The sequence below is a fragment of the Miscanthus floridulus genome, chromosome 7 (genome assembly GCF_019320115.1).
Source record: "Miscanthus floridulus cultivar M001 chromosome 7, ASM1932011v1, whole genome shotgun sequence".
In the NCBI taxonomy this organism is placed as follows: domain Eukaryota; kingdom Viridiplantae; phylum Streptophyta; class Magnoliopsida; order Poales; family Poaceae; genus Miscanthus; species Miscanthus floridulus.
In genome coordinates, this window is record NC_089586.1 from 47,221,233 (window position 1) to 47,248,916 (window position 27,684).

Below are 27,684 nucleotides of genomic sequence, written 5' to 3' on the forward strand. Positions count from 1 at the left end.
CACCCCAATTAGCATCTTCCTGCTCCTCCTCCACAAATATGCTCTCATCAATCTCCTAATCACTTGCACAATCAAAGATAGGAGTGGAACAAGGTGTGGTTTCATCGAATGTGACCTCACAGGTCTCCACCACTCGGTTAGTTTCAAGGTTAAGAACACGATATGCATGAGAGTGAGAAGCATAACCAAGGGAAATACCGTCGGAGGACCTGGACTCGAACTTGTCCAAATTACCTTGTTTTAGGATGAAGCATTTGCACCCAAACACCCTAAAGTGACTTACCTTGGGTGGTCGTTCGAATTGCAACTTATAAGAAGTCTTCTTCATGAAAGCTCGAAGGAAAATGTGATTGGAGACATGGCAAGCTGTGTTGATCGCCTCGGCCCAATATCTCCTAGGAGTCTTATGCTCATCGAGCATCGTCCTATCCATCTCAACAAGGGTTCGATTCTTGCGCTCAACAACACCATTTTGCTAGGGGACATAAGGAGACAAAAATTGATGCTCGAGGCCCAAAGAAGCACAAAAGGTTTCAAAATGAGTATTCTTGAATTCTGTGCCATTGTCACTGCGAATCGCTCTCATGGCATTCTTAGGGAACTTATTTAGCAACCAAAGAATCAAATCTTGAGCATGTGAAAAAGCCTCATCCTTACTCTCCATGAAAAACACCGAAGAGTAGTGAGAAAAGTCATCCACGATCACTAGAACGTACCACATCCCACCATCTGACTGAACTCGAGCTAGACCAACTATGTCCATGTGAAGTAGCTCGCTGGGTTCCTTGGTCATGACTTGGTTCACAGGTGGGTGAGAAGCAGCAACCATCTTCCCATGATGATAAGGGTGGCAAACCAAATCCTTCTCAAATTTCAACTTGGGCAATCCTCGGATTAGATCAAGTGAGCTCAACCTAGCTAGTAAGTCAAAGCTCAAGTGACCCAGTCTCCTATGCCACTTCCAAAGTTTAGAGGAGGATCCAGCCACCAAACATCGAGAAGAACCAAAGGAGTGAGAAAAATCAGCTTGAAAGACACGGCCAAAAGGGACAATCTGACAAACAAGATTTCCCTGAGAATCAAGAACACGAGACAAGTTGGTCTTAAAGCGCACTTCAAAGACATCCTGAAGGAGTTGCGAAACTGAAAGCAAATTGAAATGCAAATTCAAAACCAAAGCAACATCCTTCAAGACAAAACTCTCGTTGACCCAAATGGTCCCACGAGAAAGCACCTTACCTTTGCTATTGTCCCCAAATGTGATGTACTCCTTACATTGCATGGGGTCGAGGCTGGAGAACCATTTTGAACTTCCGGTCATGTGGCGCGAACAACTAGAATCAATGAGCCACATGTTCTCCAGGCCTCTATCCTGCATCAATAGAAAGGCATGGGATGAGCAAATGGTGCAACACTAGGGTTAGTGTACTGTGAAGGATACCAGTGTTGGCTCATTTGCCCTAGAAGAGTGTTAGGAAAAACACCAATCATATCATGTTCCATTTGAGGAAAGCGGTCACCACATGGGGGAAATGTGGTCCGCTAGAGCTGTAGGACTGAAAGCAACTACCACGAGGTCCAAAGTCATATTAATCATGACCTGAACCATGCTGGCATGACCACCGCGTGGTCTCACAACCTGAGGCCTAGCCCCTTGAGGCATTGCACCTCTAGGCCTAACACTATGAAGGGAATCTTGACGCCTAAGAGGGGGGTGAATTAGGCAACTTAAAATTCTAACTCTAAACTATGGCCTCTTTTTCTAACCTTAGCAAAACCTATGCAAAAGACAAATTATCTAAATGTGCAACTACGGTTTTGCTAATGTGTTGCTATCTCTACTGTAAAAGGAGTAATGCAACCAATGTAAATGCGGAAGCTAAAGAGCAAGGTAGAGATATGCAAACTCCCGTCAATGACTCCGGTATTTTTACCGAGGTATCGAGAAGCGCGCAAGCTTTCCCCTAGTCCTCGTTGGAGCCCCTCGCAAGGAATCCCTCGCAAGGGCCAAGCTCCCGGTCGGGTAACTCTGTGGATAGCCTCGGGCCTTCCCCACATGCAAGTGGGTCTCCGACATGCCTTCCGGCAAGCCTCTCCCAGATGCTCCCTACCGTCTTCACTATCAAGCTTCCGGCCGAAACACCGTGGGCCTTGTTCCCTCCGGTACACGGTGGCGGCCACACCACAAATGCGGTTGGTGTGATCTCGCAAGACTACGAGCCCCTCCAATGTACAACAATGGTGCGCGCAAGCACCGAGTGGTAAGAGGTATGCAAACCTCACTAAACACTAGGCCTAAACCTAGAGCAAGCGCATAAGCGGTGGTCTAATCAACCTAAGCACTTTGCAAAGCACCTACGCTAATCACCTAATAAAACACTAAGCACTATGCAAGTGGAGATCACTAAAATGGTGTATCAACACCTTTGGTATGTTTCCTCAGCTCCACCCTTACCAAATGGCCGGTTGGGGGTTGTATTTATAAGCCCCAATGAGAAAGTAGCCGTTGGGGACAAAATCCTTCTTTTCTGCTACTGACCGGACGTTGGAGTCGTCCTGATCGGACGCGTCCGGTCATACTGATCGTTGGAGCCGCGAACTGATCGGACGCTGCCAGCGTCCGATCACTTGCCACCGAACGCATCCAGTCACAAATTCGCCGCTCTAGAACCTCTCTGTACTCGATCGGACGCTGCTATCTTGTATCCGGTCGGTTTGCCACCAGTGTTCGGTCCAGGGTCTGGTCGCTGCTGCTGTTGCAAAGCCTCCTGATCGGAGCGTCTCGTCACCTTTCTCTAGCGTCCGGTCACCTCTGTGAGCTCATTTCTTCATGATCTTGCGTGCGGCTTGGTTCCTATCTTCGTGCTTGGACTTTGCTTGATATCTTGGGTCTTCTCTTGTGCTCCTAAGGTCTTCTTTGAGGTGTTGATCATCGGATCATCACGTCGCCTTTGTCCAAGTCACATCTTGCATCCTATTGAACTACAAAACAATCACTTGAAAATTCATTAGTCCAATTTGGTTGTGTTGATCATCAAACACCAAAATCCAAAGTAAATGGGCCTAGGGTCCATTTTCCTTACACACTACGTCTCTGAACGGGCAGCACATGTACACCATGGGGTGAATGGTACATGTTCCGATTGTTCAACTCGTACTCTCGACGCTCATCTCTCTTCCTCCTAAAGCAAAATTCAGCAAGATGACCATCCCTATGGCAGTAGTCACAGTGAGACCTCACCTCTCTCTTGGGTGGTTGTTGGCTCACTCTCTTGTGGATATGGTTCACTCTTGGTGGCTCTTTGTCTTTAGAAAGTAGCCGTTGGGGACAAAATCCTGCTTTTCTGCTACTGACCGGACGTTGGAGTCGTCCTGATCGGACGCGTCCGGTCGTACTGATCGTTGGAGCCGTGAACAACTGATCGGACGCTGCCAGCGTCCAGTCACTTGCCACCGGACGCGTCCAGTCGTAAATTTGCCGTTCTAGAACCTCTCTGTACTCGATCGGACGCTGCTGTCCTGCGTCCGGTCGGTTTGCCACCAGTGTCCGGTCCAGGTTCCGATCGCTGCTGCGGTTGCAAAGCCTCCTGATCGGAGCGTCCAGTCACTTTTCTCTAGCGTCCGGTCACCTCTGTGAGCTCATTTCTTCATGATCTTGCATGTGGCTTGGTTCCTATCTTCGTGCTTGGACTTTGCTTGATATCTTGGGTCTTCTCTTGTGCTCCTAAGGTCTTCTTTGAGGTGTTGACCATCGGATCATCATATCACCTTTGTCCAAGTCACATCTTGCATCCTATTGAACTACAAAACAATCACTTGCAAATTCATTAGTCCAATTTGGTTGTGTTGGTCATCAAACACCAAAATCCAAAGTAAATGGGCCCAGGGTCCATTTTCCTTACACACTACGTCTCTGAACGGGCAGCACATGTACGCCATGGGGCAAATGGTACATGTTCCGGTTGTTCAACTCATACTCTCGACGCTCATCTCTCTTCCTCCTAAAGCAAAATTTAGCAAGATGACCATCCCTATGCCAGTAGTCACAGTGAGACCTCACCTCTCTCTTAGGTGGTTGTTGGCTCACTCTCTTGTGGATATGGTTCACTCTTGGTGGCTCTTTGTCTTTAGGATGGGATCCTCTGAGATGTTTGGTAGAGTATTAAGTGGGTTCTTGAGATGGTTAGGTTTTGGAACCAAACTTGTTTCTGGGGTGGAGCTTTTGGAGGTTCTTCAAACACTCCATCTTTGGTGTTATGCAAAGTGGGCTCAGGCGGAGTGATCTTGATTAACTTGGGAGGAGGAGTAGGTTTCTCACTTGGTTTCAAGCCACTATACTCTCCAACCTTGCCATAGAGATTTTCACCCTTTCCACCTAAAGCAAAGCCTACACCCGATGCACCAGTTCCCCGCCTGAACTGGCTCATCATCATGCCTAACTACGGCTCATTGTAGGACACCCAGCTCAAGATGGACTGGAGGTTTCTGTTGTCTTCCTCGGTTCTCATCTTGTCGTGCATGCAGGACTCAAGCTCTAGCTTGAAAACCTCACAGCGTGCACACCTAGCAGCAGTGATATCTAAACTGGCCTTCTCAAGCAAAGAGATCCTAGCAACCATCCCTGCCAGCTCAGATTGCAAGCCCGAGCAGGACTTGCACGCACCCAACAAGCCAGACCTAGACTTCAACTCATCATTCTCATCAACCAAAGCAACATACTTGGATTGCAAATTAGTAAGGTTGGACATGTGAACAGCACACTCATCGCACTCAACCTCGTCAGACACTACTACAGCGAGCTTCTTAGCTTCCTCAAGCTCCTTCAGCACAATTTCTAGCTTGTCCTTACTCTTTCCTCTCACGGGCAGCACGCTTCAGCAGCTTATCTTTGCCAAATAATGTGACATTCATGGTTTCAAGCTCAGCAACAAGACAATCGACGAAAGGTGTTACCTCAGTAGTGTCGTCGTTGACGGGAGCCACGTCCTTGCTAGCCTTCACCTTGGCATCGACCACCATGGTGCAAAACCCTCCATGGGTGGAACTGGCGAGGAAGCATAGCCCGGTAAGCTTGTCCTCGTGCTTCCTCTCGGACTCATTGTCGCTCGAGGGGGAAGAAAAGCGGTCGTTGTCGGTGTCGTTGTCGAGGTCGCTGAGGGAGGCAAGTAAGGCGTGCTCCTATGCCTTGGCCTTCTTGAGGTACATCTTCTTGAGCGCGTCCTTGTTGAAACCTCCCTTCAACTTGTGCTTGCCGGAGGTGTACTTGCACTTGTCCTTGCGCTTTCTGGAGTCGTGCTTGCCGGAGAAGTTTTGGTTCTTATTGGGGCAGTGGGCGACGAAGTGGTCAGGATCTCCACAGCCATAGCATCCTTCCTTTGGACCACCACCACACCGACGATTCAAGCGGTTGTTGTGAAACCGTGAGAACCGGCTAATGACTAGTGCCAGCTCATCGTCCCTAAGGGCCTCCAACTGCTTCTCTGTGACAGACACCAAAGAAGACAAGGCAAACGACATCTGTGAAGGGTTAGCTAAAGAACTTGAGTCATTACTTGAGACCAAAGCCATAGTCGGTGCAGAGGGGTTCTTGATCTTGGCTTGGGTCTGGTAATCAATCTCGGTGGATTTGAGTTTGCTGAAAAGCTCATCCACGGTGAGGGTGTCGTAGTTCACGGACTCCATGATAGCGGACACCTTCACATCCCAAACCTTCCGATCTAGAGCATATAGTAAATTGAGTGCCTTCTCATGATCATCATAAGGTAGCTGCGGCTTGTTTGCCCGCATTTTGTTCACAATCGTCTGAAAGCGAGGGAACATGGCATCGATAGACTCTCCATCCAACTGAGAGAAGTTCTTATACTCTCGCTTGTATGTCTCGAAGGGTCTGGTTTTGACCTGTGCGGTTCCCTCGTGATAGCTCTGAAGCCTCACACAGATCTCTCGAGCAGTCGTGCAATCGGAGACTCTCTCAAACTCAGAAAGCGAAAGATTCGAAAAGAGAACACTGCGAGCCTTGCTATTTGCGTTGTGTTGATCAAAATGATCACGAGTGTTGCGAGCATCAAGCACAACATAATTAACATTCTCACAAATCTCCTAAACTTTCCAATCAATCCCTTGAAGATGCACCGAAAAGCGAATCTTCCAATAGAACGGTGGTTCGCCAGAACCACGCTCCATGTCACCTTCGTGGATCAAGGATCGATTAAGGTGGAATGGTCCTTAACCGGCTTCGATACAAATTGAAGGATTGAAAACGGTGACCAGAGAAGAGGAATGGGAGCATCTAATTTCTTTTGAAATATTTTGCTACTGTCCCAAAATCAAACCCTAAAAGCAAATGTACGCGAGAACGAAAAGATCACGAGTCAACGGGTACCTAGGTACCTTTGGCAATGACAAGAGGTACAGCGGGACGATCGAGAATCGACGGAACCGTGCAGAAAGGAATGGGAGAAAACAGCCAATACTGTGCGGACTGTCTGAGCCTCAACCACCCACTGTCTGCAATTCTAACCCCGGACTGTGTGCCGTGTAAGGCCTCGTTCACTTTGTAAATTTTTTTAACCCGATAAATAGTACTATTTTCGTTTTATTTGGCAAATATTGTCCAATTGTGGACCAACTAGGCTCAAAAGATTCATCTCGTGATTTTCAACTAAACTGTGTAATTAGTTATTTTTTTTACCTACATTTAATACTCCATACAAGCGGCTAAAAATTGATGTGATGAAAAGAGAGTGAAAAAACTTGGAATTTGGATGGCATCTAAACAAGGCCTAAATCTCAAAAAAACGACCGAGAAGAAACAGGTTCTGTGAGCAGGCGAAACAGGGTATGCGGACTGTCTGGCTCACCGGGGCGGACTGTCCTTAGCCTGGAAACACGCACGGCACCGGGTCTGCTCGGTGACGCAGCTGCAGGGCGAGCACGCGACGGAGGTGGTAGACGCCGACGCGAGGAAGAACTGGAGCTGCTGCTGCTCTTGCGACTCAGGAAGGAAATAGCAAGGTGCTGGGCGTCGGTCTGCACACGCCGAACGAAAAGCCAACGGATCCGAAAGCTGCACGCTAACAGAAAACGGAGGAAGAGACGAAGGACTTCTGGGCGAGCAGCCAGCCACGATCACCCACGGCAAGCGTTGCTCAAGCAAGCACGCTCGGTGCCTGGCACCTAGCGCTGGTAGCACTGCCGCTGGACTACTGGACTGCTGCTCCCGAAGAAGCACAAGAGGAAGAATAGAACGAACAGAAGAAAAGGAGCGCCCAAAGCTCCAACGAAATCCGAACTAAAACTCTATGAAACGTTCCCAAAAATCACACAGATGCAATTCAACATAGCACGAAACTATTCCCCAAAAATCATCGCTCGGGATTAACCAAAACTCCGGAAAATCCAGATCGAAGCCAAGCGGTCAAGGCAAAGCTGAGAAAAGTAGACAGTAAGTCAGATCTCTGACTCCCAATACCAACACGAAATCTGTATTGAAGCAAAAAGAAAGAAAAGATGGATAAGGACTGTATTCTTTAATTATTTCTCTATGTTTTAATACTTAATTTATGATTTACGAATTTCAATTTTTTTTATTCTATTGGATTGGATTTGTTCGAGAATTCGAAGAATTACAACAAAATCTTTAGAAATCATATTTTTAGGGTTTAGGGTTTAGGGTTTAGGGCTAGGGTTTTAGGGTTTAGGGTTTAGCCATCCATCCAATCCGGGGTCCAGTTCTACCCCAAAATTGTATGAGACTACTGAATCAAGGCAACTCGCTTTTCAATGAGCACGAAAATGGGGAAAAACTCAAGAACACAATGACGAAAATCACAGACAAATTATATGAACCCTGGAGGACAACAGGAGGATTCGGGCCTCTATTTCCACTCCAAAATCACAAGTTTGTTGCACAAATTTGGAATTTGTGGACCACTCTCAAGAAAACCTAAGGGGAGGAAAAAACCTAGAGAAGGATGAAGTAAAATTAAAGAGGTGAGAGGAGATTGGAGCTCCTTCATCTTATTTAACAGGGCTATTATACAATTTTAGTTTTGTCCTTAAATATTTTTTAGTCGAATCACTTAATCCGAGAGCACTATGGTCCAACTCAAGATAATCTTCATCTGACGGCCACCACGCCCTTTATGAGATAGCTTCGCCTCGACGCGAACTCCTCGATGCCGCCACGTGCCATCCGTTCCTCCTCAGAACCTTCGTCCAGGTTTTGAGGCTCAAACCCGTGAACCCGGCCACCGATGGTTTTGAGGCCCAAACCCCTGAACCACCCACGAGTAGCGTACTCCATATGCGTCCCCCATCACTCAACACGTGTCACCGCCGTCCTCAACTAGATGCCAAGTCCTCCTAAGCCCCGCTCGACTCGCACGTCCGCCGTCTTGACTCGATCACTTCCATGTACACTTGCTATTGTCGATGTCCTAGATGTCCGCCACCACGGCTGCCCAGCCGGCCTTCTGATCCCTCGGTCCAAGCCTCACGTCCGTCCTTCCCCCGTTCCCTATTCATCAGCACGGCACATCCCTATTTGATCTTCACCTCGCCGACGACCACCGCCTCCGAGCTCCATATCTGCGCACCACAAACTAAGAGACATGTTGCACAACCCAACTCACGCCATGATTAGTTCATAACTCAACCCAAGACGCGAATCACGTTGACAATCACTCGTCACAAATCCAAACCACAAGGGCACATACCAACTTTGTGTTCATAGATGGCGGGCATTGAAGGTCAGCACAACACCAGGAGTAGTCAACTGGCGGCCGCCTCCGGCGACCCGTCGAGAAAATTGTAGACGGCGTGGGCTGAGTGTGATCCATAGAGATACAGCGCTGATGAAAGTGACGGCCGCTGGATTGCATTGCATTTCACTAGGGCTTTTCTGTTGCGGCGCAAGTTACGTGTGTCAGCGTTTGCTAGCTAGCTGCGGGTAGTTTGCTGCTACTAGGACATCACATTAATAGCAGGACAGTTTTGTTCCTGGGCACTACAAACAACGAAGGGCTATCATTTTGAGGACATTGATTGTGTATATCTCTCAATTCCATTCTAGGGAGAGTTCGCTCAAACAAAATCTCGTGAACGATGCTTCTCTCCCCTGTGACGTCACTAGTGACATAAGCTAAAAAGATATACCTTTATTTTAAAATGCTATAACTTCTTAACGGTATATCCGTTTTTAATTCCATCTACACCGATGTGTTCTGCGCAACGAGTCAAATAAAACTAGACTCCACTTGCATATGTTTCGGAGATTTTTTTTCTAGTAACAATTTATGTGTTTTAACTTATAATATATAACTTATAACTTACAACTTATGCACACAAGTTGTATTAAATAATTTTTCGCTTGTCGGATTCAGGGGCGAAGCCACGTTAATCTTGCCTGGTGCACATGCATCAGGGTAAAAAAAATTTACTACTAACTACATAAATTTTCACCATGTATTGCTATTAGATTAATGTATGTCTCCTAAGTAGTGTACCACCATAAATTTAGAGTAGGCTTCGCCCCCGGTCGGATTTGTTCGATGGCATGGCTAGCTACACATGCACGGACGTTCTTTTTTTTCTATCATTTTTCTCTTTTTTGTTATATATTTGTAAGTTATACTACATAGTTATTTTTTACATAGTTTTTATATTTCTACTAATGTGTTATGATGTTAATTTGTACATCTAAGTTCTTGAATATGATTTATACGTCTAACTTTATATCTAAGTCATTCATCAAGTTATATATCTAAGTTATACAAACAAGTTGTACATAAAAAATTTGTGTATAACTTTTGTAGTTTCTAACAAATTATATTGATAAGTTTGTTCTACAAAATATTATACATAAAAATTATGCGTGTCACGTAATAAGTTATGTACGTAACTTTGTCAAGTTGAAGGTATACGGCGAAGTCATGTGTATAAGTTATATATATAAGTTATACATTGAAGTTTGTTCCATAAGTTATACGTAAAAGTTGTGACTATAACTAGTATAACTTTGTAACTTTCCAAAAAAAAAAGTGATGGAAATTTTGTTTTTGCTAAAAGTGGAAAACTTTTCAAAAAAGGAAAGTTGTGGAATTTTTTTTTACCAAAAAAGGAAAGTCACAGGTTATCTGAACGTTCGCTATTTAGCCAGGGTAGTGTTTTGTTCCCAAAATTTTGTAAAATTTTTCAAGATTCCCCGTCACATCGAATCTTTGGACGCATGCATCAAACATTAAATATAAATAAAAAATAAAACTAATTACACAGTTTAGACGAAATTCACGAGACGAATCTTTTAAGCCTAATTAGACTATGATTGGACAATAATTGTCAAATAACAACGAAAGTACTACAGTACCATTTCCCAAAAAAATTCGTCAACTAAGCCCCTGTTTAGTTCCACCCTAACTTCCAAAAAGTTGCTACAGTACCTATCACATCGAATGTTTGCGGTCCGTGCATGGAGCATTAAATGTAGACGAAAAGAAAAACTAATTGCACAGTTTGGTGGGAAATTGCGAGACGAACGTTTTGAGCCTAATTAGTCCATGTTTAAACACTATTTACCAAATAAAAACGAACGTGCTACAGTAACCCCAAAATCCAAATTCCTACAACTAAACACAGCCTAAACAAGACCGAGGTCACATATATCTCGCGTTTGTACTTTGATCCCATAGGTATGGCTCCTAGCTAGGTGACAGTTAATTTGCCTTGTTCCGCACGTTAGATATTCCTGGTCCTAAAATATTTGATCTTAGCTTTCAAATGTTATCCTAGCCCTTGTTTAGTTACTCCAAAATGCAAACTTTGACACTATGCAAAAAGAAGATTCCCCATCACATCAAACTTGCGGTACATGTATGGAGTACTAAATGTTGACGAAATCAAAAACTAATTGTATATTTTGGTTGTACTTTGCGAGACGAACATTTTAAGCCTAATTAGTCAACGATTGGACAATTATTATCAAATACAAACAAAAAGCTACAGTGTGCTACAGTGTCTGGGAATTTCAGCCGCCGCCGAATTGGCCGGCAACTAAACGGGGCCCTAAAAATAAGTTGTCATTCTCATTTCTCACTGCATATTTTTCTTCTCTCAGTACACCTTCTTTATCCCTATTTATAGGAAAAGAGCTTTTACTTTGGGTATTGGTACCTGTGATAGGCCCTAAAGCGTCACTATTCTGGGACTGAGAGGTTGGCACATTATATTTAGGGCAGCTCAACAGTGTTAAAAGAGTTGCCTCGTAAAATATTTTATTTAGGAAGGAGAGAGAATGATAACACACATATTTATAAAGAGCTAAGCTCGTTTTCCTATGATTTATTTTTAGATATTTAAGTAATTTTAGATATAAATTAATCTAGAAAATTAGCAACAAGTTTGTAATATCATATATGTGCACATGTGAATATGTGATCTATTAGCAACAGTACACATGACACAAAAGACCTTTTATTCGCAACAAGTATGTGGACGGACTCCCATACTTATGCGCGAGCGGAGGAGACGGGGAGTTGATGAAATGCACCTGGACACCGCGGAGTTACTGGGAATGGATGAATTACCGCCGAAGACGTTACGGGCTGGAGTAACTATAGGGGAGTAATGGATGGAGACTCCAATAGCGATTACCCCCATAGCGGCTATAGATTAACTCCATGAACCAGCCCAAATAGGAAAACCAAGCCCGCCTTGCACCACATACCCCAAAATTTTTATTTTTGGTTGTGATTAATTTACACTAAATAAAATTGATGATTTTATATTTTCTAAGATTTCTAAGATTTAATTAGGCTTTTAGCAAATTAAACAGTGCAAATTGTGATTTTTAATAACTTTTATAATTTAAATTGATAGGATTTTGTATTCACGCCGATTGCGTTGATGTTTATGAGGGCAAAAAGTGTCAAAATACGTTACGGCGACGAATGTCTCTTTCCGGGAATGTTTCCAAGTGTAATTAATTCCTATTTTCTTGAGCTTAATGTTTTGTCTGATCATCCAAAAAAATAATTTTATGAGCTCAAACTACTTTATTTGAGTTTCTCATCCTCCAATCTATCTCTAGTATTTTTTCAGGGATTTTTTCTGAGCTTTGAGATATTTTTCATGACTTAAAGATTTTCTAAAATTATTTTGTTTCTAAATTCAAAAAATCTGAAATGTGGAAACCCTAAGGGCCTGTTGGCTCCATGGAAACGGGCTGAATTGGAATCGAATTCTATGACGAGCCTGTATGGCTGCCCACGAGATTGGAAATCAACATTCCAGAGTCCGAATCGGATGCCTACGATAGATTCAGGTGCTGTGAGACGGAAAAAGGATTCCGAGTGCTCCTCTCGCGACTCATTTCAGTCCCGACTTGTCTTCCTCCCTAGTCCCGACGCCTCTCTGCTCTTGCCTCTGACGCCATGGCGGCAATGGCGGCTAGGGTTTCCTAGTCTCACTCCATTGCCCCATCCTCCACCTCCCACCCCCGTCCGCTCCGTGCCCCTTGCAGACCCATCCTCCACCTCTCATCCCATCTACTCACCGCCTCCTGCTCCGCAAGGGCGATCCTCCGTCTAGATCCACATTGTCTTGCTGTCGACCGATCCTTCTGCCTCATTTTTCCGCCTAGCAAGTATTGGGTTCCTCAGATATTTCCACTAGTTGCATGGCTTCATTTGGTGAGTTGGGGCTAGGAGCATCCGTGTGCCGATTTGGGGGATTTTTCTTTTGGGAGGCCGTTTGGCTGATCCGGTGAGGATTTGATTTGGTGTGCGTGTAGAGAGAGAGAGAGTCGCATACTCTGTTTGGAGTGGAGGGTTTACCTGTGTACGATAGTCCTTACCTGTAGGCTACTAAAAAGTCTGAGCGCACCTAGGTGCCACTCACCTAAACTTCTTTTTGTCGCCCAAGCCATTTTGTCCACCTTATGTCTGGTTTTTGCCGTTTGCCAGCTCTAGCATGTGGGTCCGGCTAGCAAAACGTCCAAAGTTCCTTCTCTCGTAACCATATCCTCTTGCTTCTTTCTCTCTGCCCGGTAGGGGCAAGCTGTTAGCGACCCTGTGGGGGTATTAACCCCTATACCCTTACGGCTATGCTTGGGCCGGCCCGGATCAGGGGGTCTGGCCCACTAGAAGACGATGCGCGGCCCGGTCAACCTGTTCGGAATCCCGCGCAAGGAATCAAGGCAGATTTGGAGGTCAAGCAAGATCCTGGTCGGTTAGAATAGGAATCCTTATCTGGCCACCTATGGCAATTGTAATTGACTAGGATTAGTTTCCAGATCTATAACCCTGCCCCTCGAACTATATAAGGCGGGCAGGAGACCCCTCTAAAAAACATCTCTCATTGACATACATCAATACAATCAGACGCAGGACGTAGGTATTACACCTCTACGGCGGCTGAACCTGGATAAAATCTTGTGTCTGTCTTACGTCACCATCTTGTTTGTAGCTTGCGTATCTGTCTGCCGATAATCTACTACCTTGGGCATACCCCTAGGTAGACTGCCGACCATATTTCATCGATAGTGGCACGCTAGGTAGGGGGTATGCGTACTGCTCTCCAGGCGAACAAGATGGTTATCATCCCCGGTTCCATGGCCACGTCGAACGGCCTCACGTTCACCATCGGCCAGATCACCTGGACCACCGGCTCTGACGGCCTCATCGCCATGACCCCGGAGGAGGTGCGGGTTCAATCTGCGCCGACCACTGCTTCACCTGCATCGGCTACGGCTTCGACCACGGAGGATCTGGCTCTGACCACGGTGGATCTGGCTCCGACCACACCAGCGTCGTCTTCAGCCACGCCGACAACCCGTCATCCGCTTCCTTGCTACAAAAGGAGGCAGATCAACAACACCGACTTGCTCGACTCCATCGATCGGGTCGGCACCAAACTTGCCGAAACCCTGGCTCTAGTAAGTTTGATTCAAAGTCAACCTAATGAGCAGGTAACTACGACCCACAACAGATCTACCCGACCAGCTCGGGCCAGTCGTCCTGCACGACTCGGTACGGATCTCGTGGTCACATCTACTCCTGAAGGGCGCTCTGTTCGTTGCCGGCCAGCCCCTATGACGGGTTCCCGGCTCTCCGAGTACGAAGCCTCGATGGAGAACCACCAGGTCCAGCCCTACAGCCTGCGCAACTCCATCAACATGGTCCAAATTGAGGATTATCAAGAAGGATCGGTCCACACAGTTCAAGAGGGTGGCTCAAGCTCCTCGTCCGGCATCGCATCTAATGCCTCCGTTCACACCGAGCTCCAACATCATGACGATGAAGGCGTTGAATACGATCTGGATATCCTAGACCACGCCCTGGGATTCCAGCGATTCCCATCCTTCCCACCAAGGCGAGGAGACTTGATCAATGTCATCAGTAATGACGAACCACCGACAGTCGGCGAAACAGAACAAGAAAGGCTAGCATGCGAAGCACGCAATATTGACCGGTTTAATCGCCGACAAATTGAAGCCGAGGCAGAAGAAGAGGCACGACGCATAAGGGTCCAGCCACGCGACCTTAACAATGCCTTCAATAGGGTGGGGGACAAACAGGTCTTCAGGACTCCAAGCGCCAACATAGTTGTTGCTATGGCGACAATGCAACGACTACCCAACACCTCGGAAACATAGGCAGTTCGTGATGATATACAAGCCTACCTGATGGCTGCTATGGCCCAGACCGCAGAGATTGTAAATCAAGCCCGGGCTCCATCTATCTCAGTCGAATCAAGCCACAGCCACCAGTTTTCAAGTCGCTCACAGCCACCCAACCAACGTGGCTCGCGCAACAACGACCCATCAGACAACCGTCAAGGCGGAAACGGTGGCCATGATGGTGGGTGGGACGACAACCGCCGTCGGGATGACAACCACCGAGACAACCGCGACAATCGCCGCGATAACCACGGTCGCAGGGTTAATCAGGATGGCAACCGAGATCGCTGTGATGGCAATAACGATCTCCGCCATTACCTCGGAGGACGCGATCTGCGCGATCGCATCAACCAAAGAGCCCACGATCGTGCATCCCACGAGAGCCATCGCCGTATGGAATACGATACTACCCATGGCCCTCCTGGTTTGAAGCAGTTTACTTCTCACCTTTGCCAAGTCATATGGCCCAAGAACTTCAAGCTCGAGAAACTTTAGAAGTATGACGGCAAGGAGAACCCCGAATTATGGGTTATGCTCTACGAAACCGCGTGCAGATCAGCCATGGCTGATGAGCACATCATGTCTAATTACTTCCCAGTCGCCGTCGGCCACGCGGGCCACCAATGGCTGGTCAGCTTGCTGGCGAACTACTTTGATTCTTGGCAGGAGCTCAAGCAAGCTTTCATCTACAACTTCATTGCTACTTGCGAGCAACTAGGCAACAAATATGATCTGCAGCGGATTCGAGATCAGAAAGATGAGCCATTGCACGAGTACGTCCAGCGTTTCTCGGAGATGCGCATCAAGGTCCCGTCAATCTCCGACAACGAGGCAATCGAGGCTTTCATCACTGGCCTCCGCTTCCACGACGCTCTAAGGGACAAGCTCCTTTGTAAGAGACCTAAATCAGTCACAGCGCTCCTGGCCACTGCCAAGAAATATGCGGATGCCGACGATGCTAAAAAGATAATCATCAAAGAAGCAGCAAGGGTTCCACGCTCCGACCACCCCCCACACCACGACAACTACCACGGCAACCGTGGTCGGAACAACAATTTTGATCACCGCAACCAGCGCAACGACCCCCACGACCAGCGTAATCAGCGGCATAATCGCCGTGACGATTACAGGGGCAAGCGTGCTCGGGAAGACGACGGCGAGGTCAACACCGTTAAGAAAGGTGGTGGACGTCGCAACTACGAAGAAGACTATGCCAAAGCATTGAAAGGACCCTGCCAGCTCCACCCCAAGTCAAACCATACCATGGAGAATTGTCGCGTTCTCAAGTCTATCTACACGCGTCAATAGGCTTTGTATACGTCCAACAAGCCTAACGATGCAGGGGAACAGCGCAACAAAGACAATGATGATGAAGACGTAGATCCCCGTCACAAGTACGTCAAGCCAACCGATCGTGTCCACACCATCATTGGAGGCAAAGTGTCCATCGAGACCAAATGAGAACGCAAGCTGCTCGCCCGCGCCTGCTTGAACGTGGCCAACACCGACAACCTCATCGCCGATCCACGGCTCCCTCCTTGGTCTCAACATGAGATCTCCTTCAGCAGAAAGGACCAATGGGTGGAAATACCTGAGCCAGGACATTTTCCCCTGGTCCTCGATCCTTGTATCAACAAGGTTCAGTTCGACAAAGTGCTGATTGACGGTGGCAGTTCCATCGATATACTGTTCAAGAACAGTCTGCTAGCCCTAAAGATAACCTAGGTGGATCTCAAACCATACGAGGCATAGTTCTGGGGTGTTCTCCCCAGTTAGAGCTCTACACCTCTCGAGCAGATCACGCTACCTGTGCAGTTTGGTACCCCGGACCACTTCCGCACTGACTACGCCAACTTCGTGGTCGCCGACTTCGACGGCACCTACCATGCTATCCTTGGTCGACCATCGCTCACCAAATTCATGGCCATACCTCACTACAGGTATTTGGTGCTCAAGATGCCTACCGAGAAAGGGGTTCTAACTCTCAGGGGCAACGTATACGCAGCTTATACCTACGAGGACGACAGCTTCAAAATAGCAGAGGCTCACGACCTCTCTATTCGCATGGCTGAGACCATGCTTGACGCCAAGAAGACCTCAGCCGACCACCTAGAGATCCCAGAGCTCGAGGTTCCACATAAGAACATCAAGTCCAAGGAGCACAAGGTGATCCCAGCAAAATGGCCCTTATCGGGGCCAACCTGGATCCTAAATAGGAAGACACGCTCGTCAGGTTCTTGAGGAGCAACGTGAGTGTGTTCGCATGGAAACCTGCTGACATGCCCGGTGTACCTCGGAACTTGATCGAGCACTCCTTGAATGTCAACGGCAAGGCCAAACCTATCAAGCAGAAGCTACGACGGTTCGCTCGTGATAAAAAGGAGGCGATTAGGGTAGAAGTTACATGGCTTTTGGCAGCCAGATTTATCAAAGAAGTGTATCATCTGGAGTGGTTAGCCAACCCGGTTCTTGTACACAAAAAGAATAATGAATGGAGAATGTGCGTTGATTATACTGATCTCAACAAACACTACCCTAAAGACCCCTTTGGCTTACCTCGCATAGATGAGGTCGTAGATTCAACCGTCGGTTGCGAGCTGCTTTCCTTTCTCGATTGCTACTCTGGTTATCACCAGATCGCTCTTAAAAAGGACGACCAGATCAAGACATCTTTCATCACGCCTTTTGGCGCCTACTGCTACACGACCATGTCGTTCGGGCTCAAGAACGCCGGGGCTACCTATCAACGCGCCATACAGGCCTGCCTCAAAGATGAGATAAAAGATGACCTCATCGAGGCTTATGTTGATGATGTAGTTGTCAAGACCAAGGAAGCACATACCCTTATTGACAACCTGGAACGCACCTTGTAGCCCTTAATACATTCCAATAGAAATTAAACCCAAAGAAGTGCATCTTTGGTGTTCCTTCTGGTATACTGCTTGGCAACGTCATCAGTCACGACGGCATACGCCCTAACCTAGAGAAAGTCAAAGCTGTCTTAGACATGAAGCCACCCAAAAAGGTGAAGGATGTCTAGAAGCTTACCGGATGCATGGCTGCTCTCAGTCATTTCATTTCAAGATTAGGCAAAAAAGGACTACCGTTTTTCAAGCTGCTCAAAGCATCTGAGAAGTTTGAGTGGTTGGAGGAAGCAGACGCTGCCTTCACACAGCTGAAATAATTCCTTACATCATCTCCAGTCCTCACTGCTCCTAGAGAAGACGAAACCCTCCTACTTTACATTGCGGCAACTAATCGAGTGGTCTCCACTGTCATGGTGGTCGAGCGCGACGAGCCTGGCCACGCCTACAAGGTACAGCGACCAATCTATTTCATCAATGAGGTACTCAATGAATCCAAGACTAGGTACCCATAGATTCAGAAACTGATCTATGCCATACTGATAACATCCTGAAAGTTGAAACATTACTTCGACGGATATCGTGTGGTGGTCATGACCGAGTACCCTCTGGGAGACATCATTCGCAACAAGGATGAGAATGGGCGCATCGTCAAATGGGCAATGGAGCTATGCCCTTTCTCCTTGGAATTTGCAAGCCGTACTACAATCAAGACTTAGACATTCGTCGATTTCATCGTCGAGTGGACAGACTTAAGCACACCTGCTTCTCAGGGGCCCGATGAGTACTGGAAGATGTACTTCGATGGCTCTCTCAACATCGACGGCGTAGGAGTAGGAGTCCTTTTCGTGTCACCATCCAAGGAGCAGCTCCGGTACGTCCTCAGGATTTATTTCCCAGCATCTAATAATGCCGCCGAGTATGAAGCATGCCTACATGGTTTGCGCATTGCGGTTGAGCTCGGTGTCAAATGTCTCTATGTCTATAGAGACTCGGCTCTGGTCATCAACCAACTCAACAAGGACTGTGACACGACCAGCAAAAAGATGGATGCATACTGCAAATCAATCAGAAAGCTGGAAGGCAAGTTCTATGGCATCGAGTACACACATGTGGTCTGGGACAAAAATCAAGCAGCAGATGCACTATCAAAGTTAGGATCATCCCGAGCCAAAGTCCCACATGACGTATTCGTTCAAGACCTACTCACGCCTTCCATCGAAGAGGAAGATCCCATAGTCGACAAGCCTCTAGACTAGCCATTGGTGGCTACGGTTCTGGCATCAAGCACCACCGAGCCACCTCCGACCACTAATCAGCCTGACTGGAGAGTACCTTTCATCAAATACCTGACAGATGGCAGAGGTTACACTAATCAGACAGAAAACGAACGCCTGATGCGTCGCAGTAAGCAGTATCTGCTCGTCGATGGCAAATTATGGCGCAAGAACGCAAAGGAGGAAATTTTGATGAAGTGTATTACCCAGGAGGATGGCGAACAACTCCTGGACCAAATCCACTCTGGCTCCTATGGCAACCACGTGGCTTCGAGAACGCTGGTTGGCAAGGCTTTCCGAGTAGGGTTCTATTGGCCGTCAGCTGTAGCCGATGCAGAGAAGCTAGTCCGCCATTGTGAGGGTTGTCAGTTCTTCGCCAAGAGAATCCACGTACTAGCACACGAGATCTAGACAATACCAGCCTCTTAGCCCTTCGCATGCTGGGGACTGGATATGATCAGGCCCTTCAAACTGGCTCCTGAGAAATTTACATGTGTCTTTGTGCTGATCGACAAATTTTCTAAGTGGATAGAGTACATGCCTCTGGTACAGGCATCTTTAGAAAAGGCTATCACATTCATCGACCAGGTCATCCACCGCTTCGGCATACCCAACAGCATCATCACTGATCTAGGTACTCAGTTCACCGAGAACGATTTTTGGGACTTCTGCGATGAAAGGAGCATAGTAGTAAAATACGTCTCGGTGGCGCACCCTAGAGCTAATGGATAGGTCGAGCGGGCAAATGGTATGATCTTGGACGCACTTAAGAAGAGGATGTATAGAGAAAATGACAAGGCTCCCGGAAGATGGCTCAAAGAGTTACCAGCCGTAGTCTGGGGCCTCAGAACCCAGCCCAGTCGCAATACCGACGTATCATCATACTTTATGGTTTACGGCGCTGAGGCAGTGCTCCTAGCAGATATAGCCTTCAGATCAGCACGGGTAGAAAACTTCGATGAAGACAAGGCCAATGAAGCGCGGGAGCTAGAAGTGAATAGTGCAGAAGAGAAGCGGCTCGATTCTTGCGTACGTATAGCCAAATACCTTGTTGTTTTGCGTAGGTACTACAACAAGAACGTTAAGGAGCGGTTCTTTGTGGTTGGGGACCTGGTCCTGAAGTGGAAGACGAATCAGGCTGGTGTCTACAAACTCGCAACCCCATGGGAAGGGCCCTTCATGATCAAGGAAGTTACACGACCAACGTCTTACAGGTTAGCTCACCTGGACGGTATGGATGTACCCAATTCATGGCACATCGATAAGCTTAGGCGTTTCTATGCTTAACTACTAAGATATGTACTCCTCTTGTACTTTCGATTTAATTCAATAAAGCTATTATGATTTCTCCGACCACTCTAATGTGTCACTTTGAAGTCTATTGTTATCCTAACTCAACTAGTCAAAACCGACCACCATTCCTTCCTGGGTTTTCGGAGTAGGCCCTATCTCCGGTTCTTCCCAACGCGTGCATGGGATCTGCTCTCTACGCTATGGGTGATCGGCAGGTCCCCTCTGGTTTGACTTGTCTGCGTCTATGTGTGCACAGGCTACGCACCTCACACTCCGACCACAGGACAAACCAGGGCCATACAAACCTGTCAGGATGATGTGTCGACTAAACTAGTATAACTAAACAGAATGCTAACATGTTCTCACTTAGTTACACCAACACGAGATCCAAGCTTAAATACGTTTTCCACAAAACAAACAAGCTTATGCTGATATACAGTTACGTTATTACAAGCTTGCCTGAAAAGGCCTAAGTTTACAATAACACAACTACATCTTCTTCTACAGCTATAGCCTATACTATTGGCTGGTCGAGTCACGCGGCACCTGCTGCTCGCCGGGCCTGACATCGTGCTCGAGTCCTGGGGACTCCTGTACTGGTCAAGCTGAAGAAGATGGCCCCGCCGATGCCTGGCTGGTCGAGACCGTAGGCTTCCCTGGTTGGCTCAAAACTGATGGCATTTCTAGCTGACTTGTTGATGGTGTACCCTGTACAGGTGCTGTCCCGCCTCCACACAGGTTAATGTCGCCAATTATTTTTGAAGACAAGTCCAGCTAGGTCATCTGAAGCTCCTCAGCCTTGTCTGGATCTACCTCCTTCGGGTATCCAGCCTCCAGGCGCTTGAGATCGATCAAGGGGTAGTGAGCACGTACCATGCTTAGCACATGTGCGCCTGTGTACTCACCCGCCTCCTTCATGAACTCTTGGAACCATCCCCATGCCTTTTGGCATCTATCGACTAGTCCGAGCTGCGGCGTCCTTGGCACGTCCTCTATAAGCGCTGGGTCGATAAGGTTGAGGACCGACAAAATTCCCGTTGCCACCTCCTGGCACCGGTCTTTCCATGTGTCCTGATCCTCGGTGATCTCTTGGCACTACGCCTTCCAGCCGTCACGATCTTTCATCATGGCTTCCAGATGCTTCTTGGCATTGACTTTTAAAACTGCAAACCGCACAAGCCATTAAAATGTCATACCACGACAAGATAAGGCGGGCAACAAAAGTGAGCAAAGGGGCTTGGAAAACTTACTTTTTAGTTCCTCTGTCATCTTGGTCATGTGGTCCCGGAGCTGCGACTGGTCGTGCGCCAGTTTTCTGTTGTCCTCCTTTAGGCGATCACACTCCACGACCGCACGATTGTTCTCCTCTCGGAGACGGATCACTTCGGCTTCTAAGCCTACACTACAGCTGTTACTACCAACAACGCAACAACACTTGTCATGCACTCGTTGTGATAAAGTGACTACTTACTTGTTCTTTCCTGCTCTTTGTTACTGAGCAGGATGACCAGGTTCTGGTTCTGGGACTCTTGTTCCGTCCTCTCACGGTTGGTGGCTTCAAGTTGGTGACGCAAGCGTTCCACTTCCGCCGTCAGCTCTTTATTGCTTGCAGTGATCCCCTCGATCTGGTCGAAGCATTTCTTATGGTACCTTGCGGTCCTCATTAAGTCCTATGTGCAAAAAGATAAGTAAGAAAGTTTGACTACATAGCAAGATCAGGTGATGAAGCAAAACATACCTGGACCTCCATCACCAGTCGTTTCACCACTCGTTCAACCTTCTTGGTCTCTTCGACCTCTGGGATTTCCTCATGAACAACCCATTGGTCGTTCCGCCAGCGCGACAAATATACATGTTGTCGTTTGTCCTGTGGACGGCCTAGGACCTCCTCTACTTCGTCCTCTTCGACCTCCTCTTTGGGTATCAGCGCTGGTCCGGAGTTGGCAGCTTCCGCGATCACTATGGCCTTTCCACAGGCTACAACATCGACAAACGTGCTCTATGCTATCACCTCTAGCTGCTGCTCCTCGGTATGTTCCATTACTCTTCGTGCTGAGGTGTTGCCCTTAGCAGGGTTGGTGCTTGGAGCACTTGTGCTTGGCTCGGCTCTTCCCTCGACCACCTGCTCGGGGACTGTTGTCTGGAAGCTTGTCTGCTGAGGCTCCGGCAGACCTTCTGCTATGGGTTCCTCCATGGCCGGCTGCTGGGCAGTCTTCTCTGACATTGCGGGCGGAGCCACGCCGCTCCCGGCTAGTTGGTCTAGATTTTCGGTGGACGCTGACCTAATATATCCGAGATAAGTTCAGAGGGCAACCGTAATCAATATAAATTGCAAGCTTACATCAAGGTTACAAATACTTATATGTTGGAAGCATGGAATGATGTGGCGAAGGCGCATCTCTTTGGCCGTGCTTGCTCCACGTGTTGTGTGGGTGACACCTGGTCTCCCTCTACGTCTAGCACCGACGCTGGGGCTTGGTGCTCGACCCCTCCGCCGCTTGTCCTCGGCGCTGTAGTGGTATGCGATGTGAGTCCCACTGGCACGGAGGAGCCACCTTGCTCCGTCGACTCCAGTTGCCTCCTCCTCTTTCGAGGGACGAGTTGAAAGATGTCTGCATCCTCTGTGTCGTCGTTCGACAAAGTCAAGATCGTCTGACGATGCTTGCTAGTCGCCGGCCGCTTACCAGCAGCTTTGGCCACTGCCTCCTCTCCAACTCCAAGCACGGCCCAGTCCATGTCCTCGCCCCCGATGCTAGTCTGGGTGGTCGGGTCAGCAACTTGCGGCCAATCTACACCAGGGGGTGGCGACACAAACACTGTCGCTCTATCCCGACCATTAACCTAGGAAACAAATAGGAGATCACACAGTAAGTTTCTACTACTATATGAGACTACGGGTACAAGGCAAGATGAGTTACCTTTGGGGGAGGTCGGGCGAGCTTGAAAGCGTACTCGATGGCGCTCAATCTAACATAATTTGGATCAGCTAAGTTAAATAGCTCTCCAATTCTGGCTCTGACTTTGATCTTGTCAAGCGCCTCCTGCCTCGTCCTCGTTGGGTCTGCGCTACCTTGGTACTCGTAGCTAGGATGTACCCTCCTCTAGTAGGGCTAGATCCTTCGGCTGATGAAGTTCCCGACCACGCTAGGACCGTCTGGTTTCTTCCACGGGATCATCCCAAGTATTTCTGGAATCTGTTCCAGGCGCTCGGGTTTCTCCGACCAGCTGGTCCTCTTCTCCGGAATGAACCCCATGTTGCACAGTGTGATCGTGTTTGGCTCTTCACAGATGTAGAACCACTTCTTGTACCAGTCATCAAGTGACGTGTTCCAAGGGCAGTGCAGGTACTGGGCCTTCATCCCGTCACGGAGGTTGAGGTACACACCTCCGGCTATCTTCGAGCCGCCGCTTCCTTTCTTCCGCAAACAGAAAAGATGGCGAAAGAAGTCGAAATGGGGCTGGAAGCCGCCATATGCTTTGCAAAGATGAATGAAGGTGGAGACAAGGAGAATCGAGTTAGGATGCAGATTGCAAATCTCAATCTCGTAGTACAGACAGAGTTCCTGAAGGAAAGGGTGCACTGGAACCCTAAAACCCCGCTTGAAGAAGTCTTCAAAAACCACAATCTCACCTGGTTGTCGATTGGGGTACCCCTCGCCCTCCGGCGTGCGCCATCCTGCGAGTTCCTTGTTATGGTGTACTCCCATGATGAGGTCTTCGATGGTCTGCTCGTTGCTTCTCGATTTCCACCACTCCTTCGCCATGACTCCAGCTTTCTTTTGGGCGTCACTTTTTGCCATGAATCCGGCCTTGCTGATGAAAGAGGATACGGTGGAGGATTGGTTGGTGGTGATTTTGGAGGTATTAGGGTTGGCAAGAGGAAGAAGAAGGCTGCGGCGGCAAATGGTAATGGGGTTCGGTAAAAAGTAACGCCCCAATTTTATACTATATTTAACCAAGAGTTCCATCGTTTTGTCTGCCCGAGGTTCTTGGGAGACGTGCGCATGTGCCACAGACAGTTGTTTTCACAACCTCGAGATCTATGCCAATATATGCGCCTCTTCGTTATCAGTGTATGCGCCTCTTCGTTACTAGTGTGAGAGGGCCCACGCCGACGCACCTCCTTACAGGTGCCAAGTGACTGTTTGCTTGAAAGGACAAGAATGCAGTATGACGTGCTATATCCGTCTACTTTTTTGACTAGATGTGTCAGATTGGACTTGACAGAGTAAGAAGATAAATAAATACACCAAATAATAGTACAAGTGGCATTTGGTTCTTCGCCGCACCTCTCGAGCTCGGGGACTGCCCAGACCACTACCGTGCTCGGGGACTGTCTAGACCACTACCATGCTCGGGGACTATCCAGACCACTACCGTGCTCGGGGACTGCTCCGACCACTACCGTGCTAGAGGATTTTTCAGATAACTACCGTGCTCGGGGACTGTTCCGACCACTGCTCGGAGACCACTCTCCTCGGCTACATGTGATTTGTACTCACATACAGTCGAGAGGCATTTATTTAGACCTTGCTACAAGGCTTATACTTCGCCTTCCAGCAAGCTCGGGGACTACATCGGTACGATGCACCTGCCGGTGCATCTCGTATTGCTTGTACGCCGATTAGATTCTTAACTTCAGTGGAAATTCTTTTTAGACCCTAGCACCACGTGCCTATGTCACCTACTACTAGGCTCGGAGACTAAGTGGGCACACTTCACCTTGCGGTGAATGTGTTTATTTTATCGACCCCTACGCTTTGACTGATTGCCAGAATTACTATTGTCCAAGGGTCACTTATATTTCTTTTCAGAAATACAAGTGGGCACACTTGATAAGGAAAGAAATCTTTTTTCTTTTTTCTTTAGAGCACCATGCATTCTTCGGACAACCGGAATCTTCGGCTATAATCGTGGTCTACTGCTTTCTGTTCTGACCAAAATGCTGGCACATTTGATTGGTCAATGTTTCAACCAGTTGGAGATGACATGAAGACGGATCGCATTAGTCGAAGGAGATCGAACGGCGTGTCACAGCATAATACATGGTGCTCGGGGACTAGCTGTGGGGGTATTAACCTCTATACCCTTACGACTATGCTTGGGCCGGCCTGGATCAGGGGGTCTGGCCCACTAGAAGACGACGCGCGGCCCAGTCAACCTGTTCAGAATCCCGCGCAAGAAATCAAGGCAGATTTGGAGGTCAAGCAAGATCCTGGTCGGTTAGAATAGGAATCCTTATCCGGCCACCTATGGCAATTGTAATTGACTAGGATTAGTTTCCAGATCTATAACCCTACCCCCGGACTATATAAGGCGGGCATGGGACCCCTCTAAAAAACATCTCTCATTGACATACATTAATACAATCAGACGCAGGACGTAGGTATTACGCCTCTACGGCGGCCGAACCTGGATAAAATCTTGTGTCTGTCTTACGTCACCATCTTGTTTGTAGCTTGCATATCTGTCTGCCGATAATCTACTACCTTGGGCATACCCCTAGGTAGACTGCCGACCATATTTCATCGACAGACCCCAACACCTTCTTCTCTCGACCTATCGGCCCTCGTGGGGAGGAGCAGCCAGCCCCTGCGGGATCGAGCAGCGCACACACGGCCAGCTAGGAGAGTAGCCGCCCCGTGCGAGGTGGAGTAGCGCACGCGTAGCTAGCACGCGCGGCTGGCACTGGGGATGGCCCGCGCAGCCGGCAACGAGGATGGCCCGAGTGGGGTGGAGCGGAGCACGCACGGCCAGCGCTAGGGACTGGCCCGTGCGGGGTTGAGCGGCGCACGTGCTGCCTATGGGGGGGACGGCATGTGTAGGGCGGAGTGGTGCACATGCGACTAGCGCACGCGGCGGCCATAGCACACGCGCACAGCAGTCAAACTACCACGTGAGGGTTCATGAGGAACGAGGAGCGCGCGGCGGTGGCCTCAGATCCAAGACCCCGAACACTGCTACCGAGTCACTGCCGCCCTCCACGCGTGGCTCCTCCCCCTCCGAGGTGCTCCAGCCCGTCTTGCAGGGACCACTCCGCTTGCTTGGATGGAGGACGTCGGTGTGCAGAGCAAGGACGACGCCAGCCGCAGTAAGTAGCAGCACTAGGTGAACGGTCGTGCGCGCGGGCGGTGGGGCAGGGTGTGGCCACGGGGTGGGGCGGGGAGGGGTGCTCGCGCTGCCGCGTCGAGGACGGCCCACGCGTTTGTTGACGATTGTTAATGTTAATCATAAACCATCAACATATTCTACGTATATACTTAATTCAATCACCAAACATAGGTATAGGGGTTTAAACTAATAAATTCTACGAGTTTTGGTAAATTTGAATGCAAGAGGATTTATCTAGAAAATGAGCAAGGTGGTCCCAAACGTTAGGTCAAATCACGTTTATCCGTGATGAAACCGACGTAAGAAGACTCTGGAATCATCTAGAAGACTTACCACCGAAGGTTGGGCCAAATGGTGCCAATAGTGAGCCGGTTGGCCCAACCCTAGGCCGGTCGACCTATGGGACCACCCTGTCAACCTTTCCTTCATATGTCGATTCTCCACCGCCTCCTAGATTCAATCTACGCCGTTGCTCAAGGTCGGTTCGTATCGAGGACTCAGATTTGACGTTGCCATTGATTCATGAGCCCACAGGACCCTTGGTTCCCCCTATACAAGGCCCCCATACCCCCCTCGTGAGGCATCTCTCCAATCTCCAATCTTCAGAGAAATCTATCAGAGATCAATATCAAGACACACTAGAAGGATTATATCTAGAGCTCTCCAATGTAGTAGATTAGTAGCTCAGAAGTGAGGGTCGAATTGGGCTCGTGCTCATGTTCTGGGTCCAGTCTCGGAGGCTCGGTAAAGCCATTGTATCTTCACTTATATATATATATCTTATGATACTTTATTATCATTATATCATTCTTATCTACATGGTTATACTTACTTTGAATATGTATCTTGCTTAGTTAAGGTTTATCTTTACTTTTGTGTGTGGATTCTAGAGCGCTTAGCCTGCTAGTTTACCAGTTGGGCTAAGTAGCCGAGCCTTGTATAAGCATGATACTTATATGATGCTCTACCTATGAGTGCACACTGTTTCGTGGTCGTGTGGTAGTAGCGGGAGGTGACAGAGTCCACCCCATGTTGAGCTGGATCTTAAATTGTAGGACCTAGTCGCGTCAATAGCGTTATCCTTTGCGGTGCTCTACCGTCTAGCGACGTCCCGAAGTGCACAAGAGTAGAGTAAGTCTTAGCTATAGTCATATATATATATATATATATATATATATATATATATATATATATATATATATATATATATATATATATATATATATATATATATATATACATACATACTTTGATTCTGTAATAAGAATAACATATGAATCTACCTCACCGTTGTTCTCCTGAGTCAACTAGTTTATATTATCTTATAGATTTATCTCTTGTGTGTCATTCTACATAATTCCTATCATTACCCCCTGCTCTAGTTATGTTGGTAGGTTAGTAAATACTCGTTTGTTATTATTTAATAAATCTTTACTCTATTGTTCGGAATACCCCCGGTGAAATG

General features: G+C 47.8%; 1 pseudogene; it reads right to left on the minus strand.

Moving 5' to 3' along the window:
- Window positions 1-475: 475 nt before the first annotated feature.
- Window positions 476-22,844, minus strand: LOC136465463 (uncharacterized; annotated as a pseudogene).
- Window positions 22,845-27,684: the final 4,840 nt, after the last annotated feature.